At 33.6% G+C, this 21,662-nt stretch overlaps 1 long non-coding RNA gene across 2 annotated transcripts; it reads right to left on the bottom strand.

Annotated features, from left to right (window-relative positions):
* Positions 1 to 8,498: 8,498 nt before the first annotated feature.
* On the bottom strand, positions 8,499 to 19,187 carry LOC149800260 (uncharacterized). Of its 2 annotated transcripts, XR_016421352.1 has the most exons (4): positions 19,117 to 19,187; positions 15,673 to 15,785; positions 14,240 to 14,275; positions 8,499 to 10,828 (listed from the first exon to the last, which is right to left on the bottom strand). It is a non-coding gene; the product is annotated as an uncharacterized LOC149800260 (long non-coding RNA). The 2 variants fall into 2 exon arrangements; XR_016421351.1 differs by lacking the exon at positions 19,117 to 19,187 and having other exon boundaries at positions 15,673 to 18,335.
* Between the last annotated feature and the right edge of the window lie 2,475 nt (positions 19,188 to 21,662).

The following is a 21,662-nucleotide window of genomic DNA, read 5'->3' on the forward strand; positions in this document are numbered from 1 at the left end:
ATTTTCAATATTTGTATTTGAACCACTCTATTGATGTTACCATTGTTGAAAATTATTAATGTTTTATAAATTCTTTTATTTTGTTCTAGACCTATACACTTCATAGCCTCTCAACTCTCTTAACAACTACGGAAAACTTAGTAACAGACAGAAATGTGTTGCAAAACATGCTTTATTCTAATTTTGTTAAGCATATCCATTGTGCCCCAGTTGAATCAAAAATAAATTTGCAATATTTAATGACAAATATTGCACTTACCCATCAGAAGGAATCATTTATCCGTCAATACATCAATAAGCAAATTTCACTAAGCACTTACTATATTTCCAAGACAGAAAAATAAATTTTCAAAGAATCCGTAAACTTGAAAGTTTAGCACATGATTATCCGCTTGGGTCCGTATTTGGAGAGTGTTTTATACACGGGGGTAATTTTACAATCAATATTAAGGACAACACAAGTATGTCACTAACAGTTTCACCACCTCCAAAGAAAAGAAGAGTTATATACCATAGTGACACAGATTACTAATTACCCGTGAATAACCCAAGCATGAACACATGCTACATGTTACTTTTCGTTATAATAATAGCCTCTACTATTACAAAAGAGGTGTGGGCCCAGTATCGTTCCATTATTTATAACGAACTTTTCTAAATCGGATCTGATGAAAATGAAACATTCTCTTATAATAAATATTAGCTATTTCTTGTTAATTTCATATAATATCCATGTTAAATGTAATAATACCTCAATATTATGCAACGTTTTATGTTATATTATTTTTGCGGGCTCATGCATAACTACTATGTACTTCGGATGACATGGTCACGCCACAGTCCTCATAAACATGTTTGTACTCATGGACCGTATGTAAATATTTGCACATAAACTGTATTGCAAAAGTGAGAAGTTCTTTTTTACTTTAAAGGAAATTATTGGGTGAGAAAAAGAACCAACATTGGGTTATGGACTGAGACAAGGACATCCCAATCAAGGGGTTACATTATGTTGTCTCCCCCTTGGCAAGCCTCGTGGGGAGACAAATAATATAACCCCTTGACTGGGATTTCCTTGTCTCGGTCCAAACCCCAACATAGATTATATATGTCTTTTTCTCACTCTGTCTCCATATGTATGTATAGTGCTCTCTCTAAATAAGTCTATTTTGCTCATTATCTCGTGCTCCGTCTCTCTTGTTAAATCCCTCTCTCCCTTTTGCTCTATCCCACTTGCTCTTTCTGTCCATCTTCTCCCTGTATCACTTTGTCTCATGCTTTCTCTGCCTTTCTCTCATTCTGTCTCACTTGCTCTCATGCTCTTGCTTTGTCTCTCATGCTCTGCGTCTCGCTCGCTTGTTCTCTGCACTGTCTCACATTTGCTGTCTTTCACTCGCTCTCTTGCTCTGTCTCAAGCTTTCATTTGCTCTGTCTCTCTCTCTCTCTCATGCTGTCTCTCTCACACACACACATTGTTTCTCGCTCGCTCTGTATCTCACACTGTCTCTCTCTGCTCTTCTGTTATCTACACTTTGAGCTCTATGTACTGTATGCTGTGTCCTGTTAGTTATAGTGTATGTGCACATTGGTTTTGGTTTTTTCTTTATCTGTATGACCCAGAAAAACAAAGTTGACACCAATTCTTCACTAATTGCGTTGCACCTAGGTAAATACCAGTTCACACCTTCCAAGTGATAAGGTGCGTAGACAAACAATGCAAGCACGTACGTTCAGAAAATGACTATCATCCAACCTGTATTCGTACCCTTCATTGGCGACTGTGCTGCCCCCCCCCCCCCCCCCCCCCCCGGTCATATAAACCCGGTAACTTTTCTAGCCGCATGGCCAAAAAAATCAGTTTTTAATTCAACAGACGGGTAATCTCATGGTCTAAGCCCCTGTACACTAATCATTTACAAATTCTCCAATAAGCAATTATTTGCATTTATTCAATAAAATAATGATATTTGTTCATAACTAATATCGATACAACAAACATCTGATCAATAATGTATTTTAAAATTTAATTTCCTTACAAACCCGCATAAATATATACATATGTGTCCAATCACTATATATATGAAAGTAACTGATACAATAATTTTCTTGACAACATCGTATTCCTGAGTCCTGGGAGTGTTGAAGATATTAGCAGAAGACAACATTTAATGGTCAGTAACTGTATGTTACATATTTTTCAACAGGAATTATCAACTGCAGATTAATTGAAATTTTATAAAACAAAAACATTGCATATGTGTAACCGGTGTGAACTAGTACTTGACGTGTCATCGATACCTTGGATAAAACTTAGTTCCATATGATTAACTATGATAACAGATTTACCTTTATCCAGCATAGGAAACCTCTTATGGCAAAAGGGGCATATGTATCGTAGAACTCCGATGATCCGTCTGCCCGATACAGCACCAAACACTCATTTCACATTATAGGGGGTGCTGTACAGTCATACAGACGAACCATTTTTAATTAGGCCTCGCCAATGCTGATCTAGCAAAGCAAACCACATGACAAAATCCCATGAGTTACCGAAATATTGATGTTACTTCATATATAACCCTAACTCTAAATGACAAAATCCATTTTCCTATCCAACCTCAGGACTGATTTTTATGAAGTAACTACCTATCCATCAGGCTCCAGGAGACATATATCGTAGTGAAAACTGCATCCAGATCGTCCCATCCATTCGTAGACTATTAACTGAAAAATGTAACCCTAACCCTAACCTATGCTACATCTGTGGGAAATCACAGGAATCTGAATTTCTCCCAAACTACTAAAAACAATTTTTATGAACCGAGTACTGATCTTTCGAGCTCCATGAGACATGTATTGCTGTAAAAAGCGCATTCAAATCGTATTGTCTGTTCTTGCGTTATTACCAGAAGTACATAACCCTAACCCTAAACCCTAACCCTAAGTCACAAGAATCCAATTTTCTAACGAATGCATTGACCAGTTCTCGCCAACGAGGTATTGTTGGGTTACTCTCATGAAGACGCATCTTTGGACATAAGTATCATAGAATTCCGACGATCCGTCCGCTACCTGAGTACCAAGCACTAATTTTTTATTATGGGGGCATTGTAGGTCGCAGACAGGCGGACGAACCATCCTTATGTTCGTCTCACCAAGGCTGATCTAGCAAAGCAAACCGCATGTCAAAATTCCAAGGTGGATTGAGATAATCAGAAAATAGTGATGTAGCAACTTGGCCAATTTACGTCAAGCAGACTGTTTTATGGTGCTAGTTTGGAAGATGGGCTTTATTCAAATTTATGTCGTAGAGGGTCTGTTTGTCACTTGAATCCAAGTAACTCCATAAGCCTTCAAGCTACTTTCATAGGCTAGGTGTCTCAACATGCGTCTTTACCGGGCTCATTTGGTAGGGCCAATGTCAGCAAGCAATTCAAAGGGGTTACCAAGATATTCACTGGAATAGACGAAATTTTATTAAAAAAAGGCTATAACTTGGCAAAAAAATCAAGCTCTCTATCTCAACAAAGTATCAATAGATTTATCTCCTTAAGATCCGTATTTGGATACAGGTATCATAAAACTCCGATGATAAGTCTGCTCACTATAATACCAAACACTCATTTCGCATTATAATGGGTGCTGGAGGTCGCAGAAAGACATACGCACCATCTTTACATAGGTTTACCCAAGTGCAGATAAGCAAAGCGCACCTCATGAAAAATTCCCAAGATCTTGAGAAAATACTTACTTCATGGGTAACCCTAATTCCTAACACAACATGACCAAAAAAAAAAAATTTGCTCCAAAATCTCTCGACTGATTTTCATGAACCAAATACCTATCTATCTGGCTCCATAAGACACGTATTGCAGTGAAAAGACCATAAAAATTGCCAGGTCCATTCTTACGTATTACCATAAAACTACAACACTAACCCTAACCTATGATAAACATAAGGGAAATGACAAGAAAACAGTTTTCTCCCAAAGCACTTGACCGATTTTCATGAAAGAAATACCTATCTATTGGGCTCTATGACACACGTACTGCAGCAAAAAGCGCATCAGAATTGCCGGGTCCATTCGTACATTATACCAGAAAACCGTAACCCTAACAATAACCTATATAAATATATGGGAAATCACAAGAATTCAATTTCTCATAAACCACTCGACCGATTTTCGTGAACAAAATATCTTTCTATCAAACTCCATGAGACAAGTATTTCCGTGAATACGGTATCCAAAATAGCACTATCTGTTCAGGAAACCGTAACCCGAACCCTGTCACAAGAACACAGTTTTCTCACAAATGCCTCAACTGATTTTTATCAACGAGGTATCATTGGATTCGTCTCCTCAAGATGCATCTTAACATTGTAAATTCTATACTTGATTATTTCGATTCCAGTCTCTGCTTTTACCCCAGTACATAGTAAAAAATAAATTTGAAAAAGGTGCAAAATGCTCCTTATTTTGTCAATGAATTCATATTAGTGAGTACTTATTTTCTGTGTGTAGCATTCTTGACAGGCTTCTGGTTATATCAAGGATTAAACAAAAAGTGACTTCGTTGTTACAACATTTTTAATATGTCAAACCCTAAGTACATTGTTGAGTTCATCGTGTATACACACTTTCCAGACAATTGCACTCATCTCCTGTATTCATATCATCATTATTCCCAATGTTAGATTAAAATACATTGCAAAGCATCCTTTTGATTACCAGGGCCCAACTTTCTGGAATAGTCTGCCTCTTCAACTTAATCATAATGTAACTGCAACACGATTCATGAAAGCTCACCTTTTCTGCAGTGAATCAACTTGAGCTGTTTTATACCTGTATTCTTTTCTTAAGCGTTTTTGTCTCAGTATGTGGTATTTTCCATTGATACATTTATCCAGACTATACTAATACTTGGATTATTATTATTATTATTATTATTATTATTATTATTCTATTAGTAGTAGTAGTAGTAGTAGTACTTGTGTATAATACTTACCTTTCTGCTTTGCATTGTACGTGTCTTTTACATGTACACTGTTATCTTATTTTGTGTATAATGTAATTTTTTTGTGCTTATTTAACAAGATCTTAATGGAACTAATTGTCATCTTGTTTATGTTAAAAATCTATTTAGATTAAAAGAGATTTTTATAATTGGAAGATGATTTATGTATTCTTTCAAAACCTCTTCTCTGCTTAATCACTAATGTCATTATTAGTACAATGGTAGTACCATTTAGTGTATATTACGTGTTTTGAATAAAAGATGTAAGCCTTCTTCTTTAAGTCAATGCAAACACAGATGGGACTGAACTTTGGCCGCATGTGTCCCAGTTAAATATTAATGTTTTACACAGATGCTGTAAGAAATATTAAAGAATCTGTCATCCCCGAATCATGTGGACGTTTATGCGTTTATGGCAACTTTTTTCCATTAGATGTGTTACATCAAAACACACATGGAGTTGAACTTAAAATTCAGGATATATATATATATATATATATATATATATATATATATATATATATATATATATATATAATGACGTTTGCACTTATGGGGGTGGGGTTCTTTCAATATGATTTAATTAAATTATGATGAAAGTTCCACCCTGGCTCATTAGGTTAGAAAGTTAAATTAGCGACGAGGTAGATTTACAGCTCTGAGCCCCCAGTCAGCAATGCCGACGGTTAAATTATAGAGAACACGAAGATGAAATTCAATCAATAACAATTTAATAATTTAAAAACGATAACTTCCAATCACTCGTCTTTCCCTCGACCAAGTGACAGCCTAATTCATCCCGTGATTTACAGTGTGAGTTCGATTTTCCCCTGTCCTTGCATCTACTCATCTATTTCTTTCCCCGCTGATTCCTTCCTTCTTTCCGTTCCTCTAACTCCTCCTTTGTCTCCGTTTCCCTCTCTACTATATCCTCCTCCAATTTCGCTCCCAGACTTCAACTTCTCCTTTCTTCTCCTTTCCCTCTCTATTATCTCCTCATCCAATTTCGCTCCCAGACTTCAACTTCACCTTCTTCTCCTTCCCTCCTTTCCTCCGTCTCTCTATCTGAGACAACGGGACCAAACTTTAACTGGTCTGTCCCTCAAAGCTTCCTGTGAAAAACTACAAGGCGTTAACATGTTTTATCGAATCTCACCTCACACTATAGCGACAATTAATCATCAGATAGCTGTCACTGTTTCGGCCACGCATGCATACACATCGAAGTTCCCACACACTTCTTGCAGGGTAAACAATGGCGTAATAACACAGTATCAGCGAATTGTTATACAGACATCAATACATTGCGTCACGTCAGTATATACACATATATTTAATCTCATAGTACTACAATCTGACAACAATCAGACGCATGTCTGTACATTACAAATATTCAACAATGGCAAAATCTATAATCATATGAACATATGTGTTAGTCTACTATAAAATACCCACATAGCAAAGTACAATATTAACTCTTACGACGGCTAGCAAGCTATATAATTCTTTACAAGTATCAACTCATTTCTTCAAAATATGCAAACATATTAACAAAACAAAGTAATTCTTCGTACTACGATTCTAGTAATAATAAAGTATACATACGACCTACAACTAAAATGCAGTCGCATTCCACAAAGACCGAACAAATATCTACTGACCTTATTTGAAGCTTTCTACTTAGAATTTCCCGCTCTAAGATTTTTCCCACCAATAACGAATGGCTATTCGGAGTTACGCTAACCTCTTCTCTGGGTAATTTCTCTCAGCGAACTAACTTTTGCCGGAAAATGCTGGAATATCATTCTACCCAAATCAAGGTCTCCCCCCATCTTGATTCTGATTGGGTGGCGCTGTGCCCCTGTCCAATCGTCTTAGCGGCCAGTTCAACCTGTCTGTCTGTTTACAGGGAAAAGAAGTTAGGACACTCCAACTTCTTCAGGCAATTTCTTCTGATCTTGGAAACATTTCGACACCTAGGTGATAATTGGCTATCGGGCGCCTCGCAACTCCGATGTCCAGTTCTTCGATTCTAGCCACAACAATCTTACGTAACGGATTAGTGCTAGCCTTCGGCAATGTTCGACATCAAACAATGGCCTGTCAGAATTACCTTGATTATACATGTTTCAACTGGGCTACTCTGGGTCGGGGTAAACATGACATATTAATATATATATATATATATATATATAGTAAAGCCAAACTTGATTGTTACACAAAAACATGGCATTAGTTCTATGAAACGTTTGTTGAATAAATCATCAAGCCTCTTTCAGTTAACAAATAACCACAATTATTTGTTCTGTTTGACTGATATTAATGTCATTCACTTAGTCAACAAATAATATTTTCTCAATCTTAAGTCAGTTAGAATGTTGATTGCCTTCATGTTTGAGTCACTCTCCTGTTCTCACCATGAAAGTAAGACAGCATATATACATTGTATGAAGCTGCTGAAATAGACAACGTATTGTCCTCAATACAGGACCTGTACTTGGGAGAATTAGACAGTTAAGGTTTTGAAGTTTCAACTTGGGGGTTGTGGTTGGGAAAGGAGTGTGCTGTTCTTTTAGCCATTTCTACATTTGTAACTTCTGAACTGGAGAGGAAAAAACAAATGCAGTTATTGTCGTTGAATTTAGCATGGGAATTTTGTTTATAGTCATGCATGCCGACTACCCATCCAACATAATGCAAGAAATTATTTTGTCAAAAGACTTTCTATGAAGTGCATGTTGGGGTGGGGTGGGGAATAGAAACAATAATGGTAGAATGATATGCGAGAAGGTCAAGAAATCAGATGAGGATCTCACTCCAATAATTCAGAACCCTTTATTTACCATAATTCCTATGATACAAATGTAGGAATTGAATACTGATGGAATATATTTACCAAGTTACCCAGGTTTCTGTGAGTTATTAGGGTTTCTGTAGCTTTATGGGCTTTACGTGTTGGTAATATTAATGAGAGTGTATAAACCCAGAGCTTGTATGGTGATGTCTTCAAGCAATCAGCCACCAGGGGCCTGTTTATAGTGGTGTCAAGCACTGGGTCATCAGAGTCACATTATCCTGATACTGGGCAACCAGACCACCAGAGTAGTCTGAGAAAATAGTAATCTTGTAACACACACACACAGATACACAAATCTCCTGAAATGGAAAATAATTTAACGAAAGTAAATTATTTTGCCTTAATTATCATTTCCCATTAGTAATTTTATTTCTTGGCCTGTGCACTATAGTGACTAATACTTATTTTAATTTTGATGATAAAAATACATTTGATAATTGTGAGAAGGTAATTGTGAAAAGATAGTAGATATACAATCTAGAATGGAAACAGATAATTCAAAGAAAATAATTTCTTTTGATTCAATTATTGCCCTATCTGAAGAAACATATTGTGGATGCTTAGAATTATGACAATGTGTGGCCTATAAGTATGGTCGTATGAACAAGCAAGTAATAAAGAAATATTGTATGATGTTAAATGTTTTATTAATTTTTTTATTTCCCACAGAAACATTAAAGACCACAACATCTGAATACAAAATGAATTTGAAATCATGCAATTAAAAAGATTTCAAATATAACTAAGACAGACATTGCTATTTGCTATTTTTTCATTTCTTTCCTTAATACTTATTACAAGACCTCTTAACATGTGAAACAAGTCTTTATTTAAATGCAAAAACTCAAGCACCAAAAATGCAACTTCTTAGTATATAAATTTTAATTATGGTTACAATGAAATTAATGGTGTTTACAAATCACAATATAACTCATAGCCTCGTCAGAGGCTGTCCAGGTGTGTAAATTATTGAATAAGATTTGGGACACAATGGGGGTCAATGAAGGTGGAAGACTGGTAAAAAGTTTTTGAAAATTAAGACATCTTTTATGTACAGCATCTTATCTACTTGAAAACATTATTATAGCATATACTGAATGAAATGGTAGGAAATTATGAAGAACACAGTACAACTTGCCATTCATACAGATCACTGTTGTAGACCTAAAGGACAGATATGGTATGCATTTGTAGGCTGGGAAAAAGCCTTTCATAGTGTCCAGGGAAGCCATATAATGGTGGCTATGACAAAAAGCCAATTCTAAATATTTCTAATCATAAAATTGGAGTACATTTTCTGCATTTATTGGGTATAAATGTATGCCTAATTCCTCAATTATTCATTTGCAAACACTCAAAGTAACTTTCACTGCATCACTGTGCAGAGATTTAAAATCTATAAAGCAATTAAAAGCCAAATACTGTATACTTACTGAAAAGAAAATTTACACTTACAATGAATGTACCTCAATAATTTTAATCTGCACACGTTTTTTGTTTGCAGAGGTATATTGTACCATTATTTAAAAAGTTCAGTTGAAACACTTAACACGTATACTGTACTCTTACATTAAAGAACTATACAATATGCGACTGCAAACGGCCTGCAGTCACGATTAGAAAATCTCAATGAAATTGTTTGGACTGAATACAGAACATATTTACATTTAAAAACACGTTAAACTAGGTAAGCAAATTATGAAACAACAGTGTACATGTTTTATACACAACTGATTTTTGTTACCAAAAGAACAATTTTTCTGGGAAATTCATCAGTCTAAATTTTCACCATGAAATGTGGGTCATTTGGATGTCATTTTTTAAATAAAATCAATAAATGAAATTTATGGTATCCAAAAGTGGTTTACTGTTGCAAAGGCAACATTCTATCATGCATGTAAATATTGTTCACTTTGTTACTTGACAGGAGGAACACATCCACTACCCACCATTTCATGCTCATTGGCAACTACTTTCTACCCAGATAGCCACCAAAATATTTTATGTGAATACTCTTTGGACAACAATTATTGCCCATGGTTTGATGCCTGTTCATGTTTCATATATTTATGAACATATATACATATTTAGTGCTTTAAGCCAATTACTGACACAAGTACAAGATATAAAGCATACACATATAATAATCTATTTAAATAATGGAGCTCCCCCGCCCCCCCAGATTCTTTCAAATTTAGCTTATTCACTATATGTTCCATATTTGTAAGCTTTGCTTTTAGGGCTGTTCATTTAAACATACGTAGTACCCAGGGAAGGCAGTTTAAAACAAAATATATGTACATTGATTTCACAGATATCATATTAAAATTATAAGAAAATTCTAAACTGCATCAATGAGTGAGTATCCCACTCTGAAAGTGCCTTTCTGGGTCCCATCTATGTTTTAATGGAATAGTTGTCAATCTGGCTGCCATCATTTAAGTTTAATCAGCAATCAAAAGCAATCTGTAATATGTTTTTATATTTCCTTTACCAAGCTGAAATAATGAGTAACATTTTAACCATTACTCAATAACACAATCATGTCAAATACAGTTGGAGCAGATGCCTTTGCTAAACAAGAAAGGTAAACAATAATGAAAAATGGAGCTCTATTAAGTGCTCTTGCAAAAGTGCAACATTATAACATGAGTAAACCAGTACTGCTTTGTGAAGAGTGAAATCATGGGAACAACAGAAAGTGTGGTCAGAAATGTACATCCTTTCAGTATTACTGTATACTGAATTAGCAATACAAATAACATGTTTAGTACTAATAATTGGTGATTTCTGGAAATCTGTGCTGTTGAAGACTTTAAAATTCTGCTTGTGCTCTGACAGACTTATCAGAGGTCACATTTTCTGTGTAAATCTGCAATCTGTAGCAGGTACATGGATTCCAGTGGAGCATAACCTTGTTCCTCTCAATCATGAGAATGACATTCAGCACTGGATCTGAAAGATAAACCTACAATATTTAATAATGCACTTTCCAGCCAGAAGAAATCATTAATCCATAAGCAAATTTACTGTATCACTTGCCATATTTCGAAGACAAAATTTTTTTTCTCAAAGAATCCGTGAACTTGAAAGTTTTGGAGGGTCTTTTATACATGGGGTAATTTTACAATCAATACTAAGAACAACACATGTCAAACAGTTTCACTTGGGGTAATTTTACAATCAATACTGAGGACAACACATGTCACAAACAGTTTCACCTCCTCCAAAGAAAAGGAGAGTTGTATACGATAGTGATACAGATCTCTAATTACCCATGAATAATCTAAAGCAAGATGTTACTTTTCGATTCAGCTTGTACTAAGTATAACTACAGTAGAGCTGAGTAGCCAGTATTGTTTCATTATTTACAATATAACTTTTCAAAATTGAAACTGATGAAAACGAAAGTTTCTTGTAATAAATATTAATTATTTATTTTTAATTTCACATAACATCCGCGCATAAACTGTACTTTGGATGCAATGGTCACACCACACCCCTCATTAACATATTTGTATTAATGAGCCACATGTAAACATTTGCATATGAACTATATTACACTAATGAAGAGTTCTTTTTAGAGGAAAATATTGGGTGAGAAAAATAATCTACATTGGGGTTTGGACCGAGACAAGGAAATCCCAGTTGCATGGTTACATTATATGTCTCCCCACTCGGCAAGCCTTGTGGGGAGACAAATAATGTAACCCCTGGACTGGGATTTACTTGTCATGGTTAAAACCATAACATATATTTTATATCTATTTCCCAGAAAAGAGGAATGGATGGGTGAAAATAATGTGAATGAAGTAAGAATGATTTTATTTAGCAAACAAAAAATGAATTTCTTTTTTCTGAATTTCTATGAAGGAATGAATCAATTTAAAGATTTTTTCAAATCATTCCATAACAGTTTTCTTTTTAAAAATATAATAAATGGAAAAAGTTATGACAATTAACATTTCAGATGAAATGTTACTAGTAGAAATTTGTATGCTAATAGATTTTAGTGTGGATTTCATCAAGAAAAGGAAAAACATTTTTTCTGCGGTATAATTGCAGCAACTTTTTTTTCTTCACTTTTGGAAACATTTTGGTGAAATTTTTAACAGTTATAGAGCTTAGAAACTGCATCAAAGTGTATTGAAAATTCAGTCTGATGCTGCCAAACAATAATATATAGATCATGAAATAAATATATCACTCTTCAAATGACTAGCAAACAATTCATACAGTGACAATATTAATGATATTTGTATGTAAGAACATGGAAGCATTTAGCTATGCAACTCAATCAAAAGTTTGTTATTCATAAAAAGTTATATATACCGTTTATGTTGAGACAACATAACTCAATTCTGAATGTATATTTTTTGTGCACTGTATGTTCTGGGACACATAGTTTCTTTTCCAGTCTTAAGTTGTGAGCACATTTTAAATCATTTGAAAATTACATGTCAGAAAATGCACTCCAACTTAAATTTTTATTTTAAAAAATATAAAACTGTGTACTTTTTTAAAAATCCATTGCAGCATCATCTTATTAACCCAACCCTTCTCCTGCACATATATGATCCATTCTTTCAGTGCATGAATATCTTTTTAGCTTTGTCATGCAGTGAAAATTTATTGTTGGAAGCAACACATCTCCTTAAGCAGAAACAGCATGGACTAAAGTCATTTTATTTACGATCTGCACCAGTCATGCTAATTCTCACTTTCAACCACCATTTTATTGACAGTCCATCGAGGAATGAGATCAAAGCACACTGGAATTTTATCCATGTTAATGATCTTATTGTCTGCAAAATCATCTTCTCTTCTGGCCTTCACAAATTCGTCAAATGATTTTATTTTCTCCAAATCATCTAAGTGATCCTGGATCATCGATGTCCATGCATGAAGTACTATATTATGTCACTTTAAAAATTGTTTCATTTTTTCATTTTATTTCCAAAATTCCTGTGAATACTGGTCAAATGGAAGCAAAGTAGTTTCCCTATGTGCGCTGAATGTGTGTGTGTATATATCTATATATATAAAATCAGCACACTTAAAAGAATCCAAAGTCGGCTTGCTTTGAAAAAAATAACCTTTTTATTAATATCCTTTAAAATATAATCGGCTTAAAAGTATCCAAAGTCGGTTTCCAAGGTCAGCTTGCTTTGCAATAAAAAAATAATCCTTGTCTTCAATATCCTGTTGGCAAAATGACAAATAATGATTTTATTTGCAAGATACTGTCATATAATTGAACTGGATATAATACAATCTTGGTTATTTTGCACATAACACTGTGTCATGTGTGAATGGCACATACCTTCAAGCCATCATTTCACTTTTTCACTACTGTTTGTGATTTTGTTGGATCCAGTTTTCAATCAGATTACACATTCAAACCTCTGAGTACAACCAAACACGATTTGTTTCTCTATGTTCATGTCAGTAAACATTGTGCAATCTGATGCAAGTGAAACATGCTACAGTATAGATGTCTACGCTACATATATGGACTTTGTGGATACATTTTCATTAATGCTCATGATGGAAAAAAGAGAGGAATAAGTGATAACAATACAGTCTTAACTTCTTTCATTTTATTATCAAATAAGCATTTTGTTATTCAATTTTAATGCAACATGGGGGTACAAATTAAACACAAATTTATTTCACTTTTTAAGTCTTGGAACATATGACCTAGGTGTAAAAAAGTTTCACCATAAGTTCTAGTACAGGAAATAATAATTATTTTATTGGCGCCAATATATACAGTTATTATTAAAAGTCAAGTAGCACTAATTTATAGCAATATTGATAAACAATGAAGCCTCTGCAATAATAATAATGTATGTGTTCAAAATAGATCATCCATTTATTAGAACCACCCCAATTATCTCTCTAAAATGCTGTGAAATGTCGTAGATTTTTCAAACGTTAGTTTAATTTTTCGATTATATAATACTAAGACAAAAACTATCCCATAAATATATATCTTGTAATGAAGCAACATTGAACACTGATAAACTGAACTAATTTTTTTCAGCAGTTTAAACTATAAAAATTGATGTTATAAAAGTAAACTAATATCAAAGTGCTGTCAACAATGCTCCTTACATTGCTATTGAGACAAATGATGCCTCTAACTTGCATAATATAAATTCAGACCAAAACCTGCTTTAACTGCATTCAAATACATGAAATTGGAGTGTTATCCGTACAACTGAACCTGAATGATTGCAGAAAAAGTGCAGTATCCAGTATGTTCAAGAAACAAAAATCTTAACATCCAAATCAACACTTGTCATTTTGATTAACTTACCCAAAAAACTGAATGTAATCTGGTAACGCAAAATTTCACTTTACCTTTGATAATGTAATCCTTCCGAAATTGCCCACTGCCTTTATTGGAGGAACAAATGAAAGAAAAAGAAACATTTTGCATTAGATGTATGAACACCTTGCATACCATTGGTGGAAACAAAAAGGAATCAAAACATACCTATCTTACATAATTTATTTCACCAACATAAAGCAGAGGTCACATTTAACTGCATAAAGAGGTACCAAGTCTATTTGTAACTATCAGAAAATTTAGGTGATTAATATTTACATCTGAGTTAACATTAAGTCAGTACTCAGAATTTAGTCCCTACCTTTCTTTACAAATACCGCCCTCCTGCTGGCCCAATAAGGTACTCGTATTGTTTGTTTATTGATTGGAAGGTATTTTAGTTACTCTTTGTAACAGTGTCACTTTAGTACAGTTGTCTGTAAGTTATAAGCTGTGCACTGTCAGTGATAAATAATCTTTTTGAATCAAAACTGTTGCTACATGAAGTTTTATCACTACTTTGTACTTTGATTTCATTTGGGACTTATTACAAAACTGTCAATTTCTAAGCTTTTTGGACACAGGACGAAAGAATTCTTTGTCTCTGGTAGAATTAACACACTATATATTTTTGTGACTGGTAATTGTAAGATTCTTTGGTAGACTGTAATCTTCTGGGATACATCATACTAAGTTTTTTTCTCAGTAAAGTGCCTGTGAACTAACTAACTCTCTCTCTCTGTACTTATTACCTACAAAGAAAAACTGCTTTCACTCTGAACTTTAGGTAAAGGTTTGCTCTACTTGTGATACAGAGGATATCAACATACTAGAACAGCAGTAATTAAAAGCAACAGCGGTTTATAAACATTCAAACTCATCTGCATACCCAGCATGTAAAGCTCAATATTAAATGATACTAAATCATCACTATGAATACTCCCCCGCCCCATAAAGATTAAAATTAATACTGCACATAAAAATACAATATGTGTGCAATAACTTATATTTACATGCAAACAATTCAAAGTGAAATATCTAAGACATAATGGAATTAATGTGTTTAATCCAGAAATGCAGCATGTGATGCCTTTAGTGTTTGTAGGAAAAATTAATAATTGTTGTTCCTAGAAGGTTAGACGATTTAGTGTATTGGAGTAAGCACAAAAATACTGCAAATTTTTCATGTTAATGTTAAAAATAATACATAATTCAAAATGCCTATCCATAGCTTAAGGAAAATGTACCATTTTTTATGACAAATTAAAATGTTCCCACTCTATTACAAAATAAGTAATATTTCCCTTATACACATTAATGTATAGCATATATGTAATGAGATGTGGCAGACAACTTTAGATAGCTTTTTATGTCTCATGCAGAATATGGGATAGTCAGTCACACCCATACTTCTAGTATGGATGCTGATATGAGTCATCTATAATATATCAAATGGAAAATATACCTTTGCAGCATCACATTTTTCAGCCTGTCCTTAGCCGCTGACTCATCTACACACCTTTATCAGAGGAATGGTCATGTTAACATCTTTTTGACTATCCAGGTAACAAGGCCCATCTGTAAAAGTCCATATAATTGCCAAAATCAGCCGAAATCTACACTAATCTGCAAACAAAGTTAACAAAAAGAAGAGAAAATAGTTATAATGTAGAATGATATTTCATGCACAAATGAACTATAATGACATTATGGTCAGCTGTTAAAACATTTAATCGATCCAATAACTTTACCCAAGAACAGTTACACTGGCAATAATAATATTCTGATAATGATGTTAGGGGTTGTCCATAAAGCACATATGCAAACAATTGGTGATTTTTTACCCCCTTTCCCATTACTCATTGCAAAGCATACATTTCTGTATCCCACCCCTGTGTATGTACACTGCTGAGTCACCACCCCCTTTCCAAGAATAGCTGGGACAATTGAATTATAAAAGATGAAGTTATTAGTACAGCCATTAAAAATAAGCAGAGGTTTAATTAATACCATGTAAAACAAACTTTGAAAATGAAAGTAGGAAATTATTAACATCAACTATAATAGTAATACATAGCTTGAATTTTACAGAAATCATAACCAATGCTTTTCTAAGGAAAATGTAAATATTTATCTCTAATAATAGTTTTAAACAAGTGACAGCAGCTAATATTTAGTTGACTTTAACTTTAATAGTCAAGTAGTAGCCAGTGACTAAAATTTTGATATCAACAGTGGAAAATTGGAAAATTATCAAACTTATCATCATTTGGAATGACTGGACGTCAAATTTTATCATCAGCTTCAATATCATCCAGATCAGGAAAAATAACAGTTCTTTTCTCGGGTGACAATTTTTGTAAGGTGTGTGCAATCATGTGACATTTCATCTTGGCCTAGGATGAGTAATAAATTTAAGACATGCTTCTAAATCTCACTCTTATAAAAGTAAAGGACAATAGGTGTCAGAAAGGCAATCCATGTGTCTATCCAAATACAATACTGTCCCAGTATGGCAAGGTATGGCTTCACAAATTCGCATGAGGCATCAGAGTCTGGAATGCATAATCTGTCGGAATCATGAGATAAAATAACTGGTCATGTCAGAAAATGAAGAGGAAAATACGTCTTCCACAAAGTGCACCATGGGCAATAAAACTACAACATATCACACTTCATAATTTTAAGCAGATATTGGCTCTGCCTGACATGGAATACCAGCCACTTTGCATCTAACTCATCTGCTAGTTATATTTCTGACTTGACTACTCTTCATAAACATCACAATTATCAAGCAATAATGACCCCTACCGCTGCAGAACATACTTAGCAGTCACACTGCCACATACACAGGCTAATGCTTTTTGAATTTTTCAACACCCCCAACCTCCACTCAATAAATACATACTTTATGCACGACCTATTAGTGTCACAGAAAACATAAAACAACTAATAATGTCATTATCGCAAGATTTACTAGTACATACATTATTATATATTATACAGCTGACCGCTCTGGTGACCTAGTGATTAGAGCATCCGCCTCAGATGTGGAAGGTCGTGGGTTCAAACCCAGACTGCGTCATACCAAAGACTTAAAAAAATGGTACTAACAGCAGCCTCGCCTGGTGCTCAACATCAAGAGGTTAGTGTTAGGACTGGTCAGCCTGGTGTCAGGATAATGTGACTTGGTGGGAGATGATGCTACATGTCTGGGGAATGATGCACCAGTGCAAGACATCACTATAAACTGCCACTACAGACATCTTTGCGATACCACTTAAAAATTGTTAAAGCTATGTTAAAAATCTAAAACACATACTATAATATACAGGCAAATGTACATTTATATGGACTTGTTATTCGTAAAACATGAACAGTTTTGATTGTTACTGTCACCATATGTGGATGAGCACTGATAAAGTTATCATTAAGCATCCGCAGAACAGACATCTGATGAGAATGATCAGCTGACTGTAAAATATCAATACGATTACCATCAAGGTTGTAAAATGTTGCTGAGAACGAACATTCAACATGAGCATGAAAGTACATATCAATTTAAGACTGTTTGAGCAACAACCGGTGTTCCAATGAAAAGTAATAAATCGTGTGCAATGCAGCTTTCAAGTCAACACCTGTTAACTGCGAAAGCTGCCAAAATACGACATTAACATGATTCACATTTTGATTCTTATTTGCTACCGTAGATTCGATCTCCTAGTCCTTGACCATCACAGTAATCATGTGATCTAACTCTTGTATTACATCATTGGACATTATCAGTCAACAAACTCCAGGCTAAACAATTTGTTACAGTGATAGCAATTTTAAGAAGATTTTGATTCTATCTAAAAACATAGGTTAAGGATATTATTTAGAAATAATAATATTCATGGATTTATTTATAAAATAGTGTACTCGTCAGCAATCCTGACATTTTCCCAAAATAAACTGGTGATGCAGAAATAGTAACCTAGGCTATGGTCACATAGTATATATAAGTACATGATATGTGGTGCAATAGATGAAATAAATACCTACCAAAAAGTTCAAATATAGAGATACCATAGAACCAATATTGTCGGAAGCTAGCCCACACCATATTGTTTTTTCCACAGGGGCTCATATCGCTGCTTACAACTGACCTGTCATACATGTACTATTAGTCAGAATTTCCTCTGACCCTTGTCACCCCATTTTTGATATTTGGATATTTATGTTGGGGTGTAGGGACCCTACACCCCAATATACTGTCCAAATATCAAAAATGGGGTGTCAATGGTTAGAGGAAATTCGGACTAATGTACTATATATTAACTACTATATAGCACATGTATGACAGGTCAATTGTAAGTAATGATACAAGCCCCTGTGGGTTTTTCAATGACTTTTTTTTTAAATACCAGTCCTCGAAAACTAATAACGGTAATAAACTTAAAGTGGATTAATCGGAAAGAAATGTAATTGCTAGTACCCAAATAAAATGTAACTTATATCTTAGTAACGGTGTCAGTATAGATACTATTACGAGTACTGCCGTGCAGATAAAATAATGCGATCTTATTACTAAACCACGAAAACTGATAACGGTCATAAATGGGTATGAGGCATATAATGATGTATCGGTTAATTTCAATTCTAATTTAAAAACGTGCCTATTAAAAATATAAACATACAAAGAATTCATAGATACGGTTATAATAATATATAATAATTATAATAAAACTACTAGCGAAAAAGCCTTGCAATTCAACCAATCCACGAAAATTGATAACGCCACCAATGGCGGTCTAATTTCAAATAGTACTTTAAAAATTGTAACAGTAAACAAAATAAAATGTAATAACCAGCGCTGAAATGAAACCTACAATGGAATTATTAGTAACGGTTAAAGTATATACACTACCGGTCTGATAACATAATACTAAATTTCTAGAAGCACAAGTCTCAATGTCAACGTTATTTTTACAAAACCACAATGTCCAATGAAAACAAAAGTTTCAACCAAATTCATTTGCATATTTGTATAAATGAATATTTAATGACTGGCAGAATTTCTGAATTATCCCAAGTGATTATATTCAGTAATAATAATAATGAGGACTTTGTATAGCGCCTAATCTTTAGAAGCTCTAAGCGCTTTACAACATTAGACAACAACTGTAAGATAAAAAACATATAATGATATGATCACAAAAACAAACACCATGAAATTAGAAAATATTAAAAAAAACCATGCTGAGAATATTTAAAGTAGGAAACATTATTAGGTCTTGCAGTCGAAATAAGTGAGTTCTGAGAGCACTCTTGAATGTGATTATTGTGTCTTTGTGTCTAAGTTCAGTGGGCAATTCATTCCGCATTTAATTAATCCAATCCTAACTAATCTCATATGTTTTAATTAATTAATTAATTAATAATAATAATAACAACATAATTTCATTAAAAAATATATATTTTATACTACAAATACGTTAAGGGTATTTATTCATAACAAGTGATTTTAATTATTTATTTGCTAATTGATCCTGCTTGTCCTGACATCAAGAGCAAACAAATTCAATTAAAGTGGATTAAAAAGAGGAATAATTGTTTCATGTTTCAAGGAGCATAATTTTATTTATAAACAAGTGATAATAAAGATTATACAAATGTCTTCACTCACCTTAATCAGACATGTTACATGTTTGCACCTTATGAAATTCCCATGTTGTTTCTTCATGCAACCTTTTAATTACAGTAACCTCATGTACAAAATGATAAATATTGTTTTAGGACTTGTTAATGAATAATGCAGTGTTAATACTTAATCTTTTGTTATCATTGAATGTTATCTTGTGAGACAAATCGCAAACCAGTAAGTCAACTTATTTTATTTCAGTCTACAATTTAAAATTATTAAAATTGTGCATGTTTAAATGAATGTAAATATTTAATTTCAAGTTGATTGTAAATAATTTTAAATTTGATTTTTGAATATAGCTTATTTAAAGTCAGCATTCTTGATATATGTCAGCATATTAATTATTAATGTCATTTAATTATTTTAGTTTACTAATTAAATTTAAAGAAAGAAACTTATATAGTGATACTGATGTAAAGTTACAAGAAAAAAGTAATGTTTAATGGCAATTCAATATATGTTTCTTGTTGTATCATGTTTGGATAGTTGTAAATAATTGTTTACTTATTGTTGCAAATGCATTCTTCTTCTTATTATTCTTCCGTTTCCTTAGTACGTTCGCCGGTGCATTATATATATTAGTTACCTCAAAAGAAGCTTCATATCTATGCAGATTACTAAGCTAGAATGATCGGTCCCTCGGCCAATACGAGAACTCGCTAGACAAATCTAGCTAAGGCTGATCGCTCGAGGCTGATCGCCAGAAATGAGTTGCTATTATACCTCGAGAAATTAGTGAACTTTATTGTAGGGGAGGTAACTGCAACACATACAAATTAATTGTGGAGCAATAACAAAAATAACTACCACTATGAACTTAGACATTTTGCCTTAGGAAAAACAACCCAAAGAGGAACACAAAACTGAAATCTAAATTAGGGAAATCAAGTGAACCATGTATTACTGGATTTTAATCTGTAATTGACCACTTTCATGGTTCAAATGCTTTTTTAAAGAAATGTTTTCAGGTCTTTTCCGTTGTTTTTGTTCCAGGATCAAATTCTTTTTCCCCCCTAAATTCTCATACAACCATTACTAAATGGAATTAAATAATGCTTTAGCTTAGAAGACATGCACTTTATAAATCAAAAGATGTTTCTATTTCAAGATGCTCCCATAACATCTGAATGAAACATACGACTGTGTACTAAACCACACAATGTATCACACAAAACAAGTCTGAACATAGAAAATTAATATAAAATTGCATGTTGTCAATTTACAGAATAAAAATTTACCCGTACAGAAATTTCTCATGGATTCCATATGGAATACTTCAGGAATCCGTATGGAAGAGATATAGACTGAAAAACTTATGGAATCAGACAATTTATTCCATATCAATTCCATAAGTACTTCACAGCAAGTGAAAATTCCATATGGAATAAAGTTGCAACTTTAATCCATAAGCACTTTTTTATATAAGGAAAGCAGGCTCATGTATTATATATCATGGAAAATACTCTTTGAAAAATGAATAACCCAATCTTTCTGATTCAAATAGAAATATTGGTTGGAGTCAGATTACATGTACAAGTATCTGATTCAAACATAAATATTGGTGGGAGTCAGATTACATGTACAAGTATCTGATTCAAATAGAAATATTGGTGGGAGTCAGATTACATGTACAAGTATCTGATTCAATAGAAATATTGGTGGGAGTCAGATTACATGTACAAGTCAGTGTAGCTGTTGTGGAAAGATGAATATATATACTCATATAAATTTGAAGAAATACATGCATGTCAGTTTTCTTTAATTTATTT

This window comes from Sinohyriopsis cumingii, chromosome 5 (genome assembly GCF_028554795.1).
Source record: "Sinohyriopsis cumingii isolate HCF-2022 chromosome 5, ASM2855479v2, whole genome shotgun sequence".
NCBI classification, from domain to species: domain Eukaryota; kingdom Metazoa; phylum Mollusca; class Bivalvia; order Unionida; family Unionidae; genus Sinohyriopsis; species Sinohyriopsis cumingii.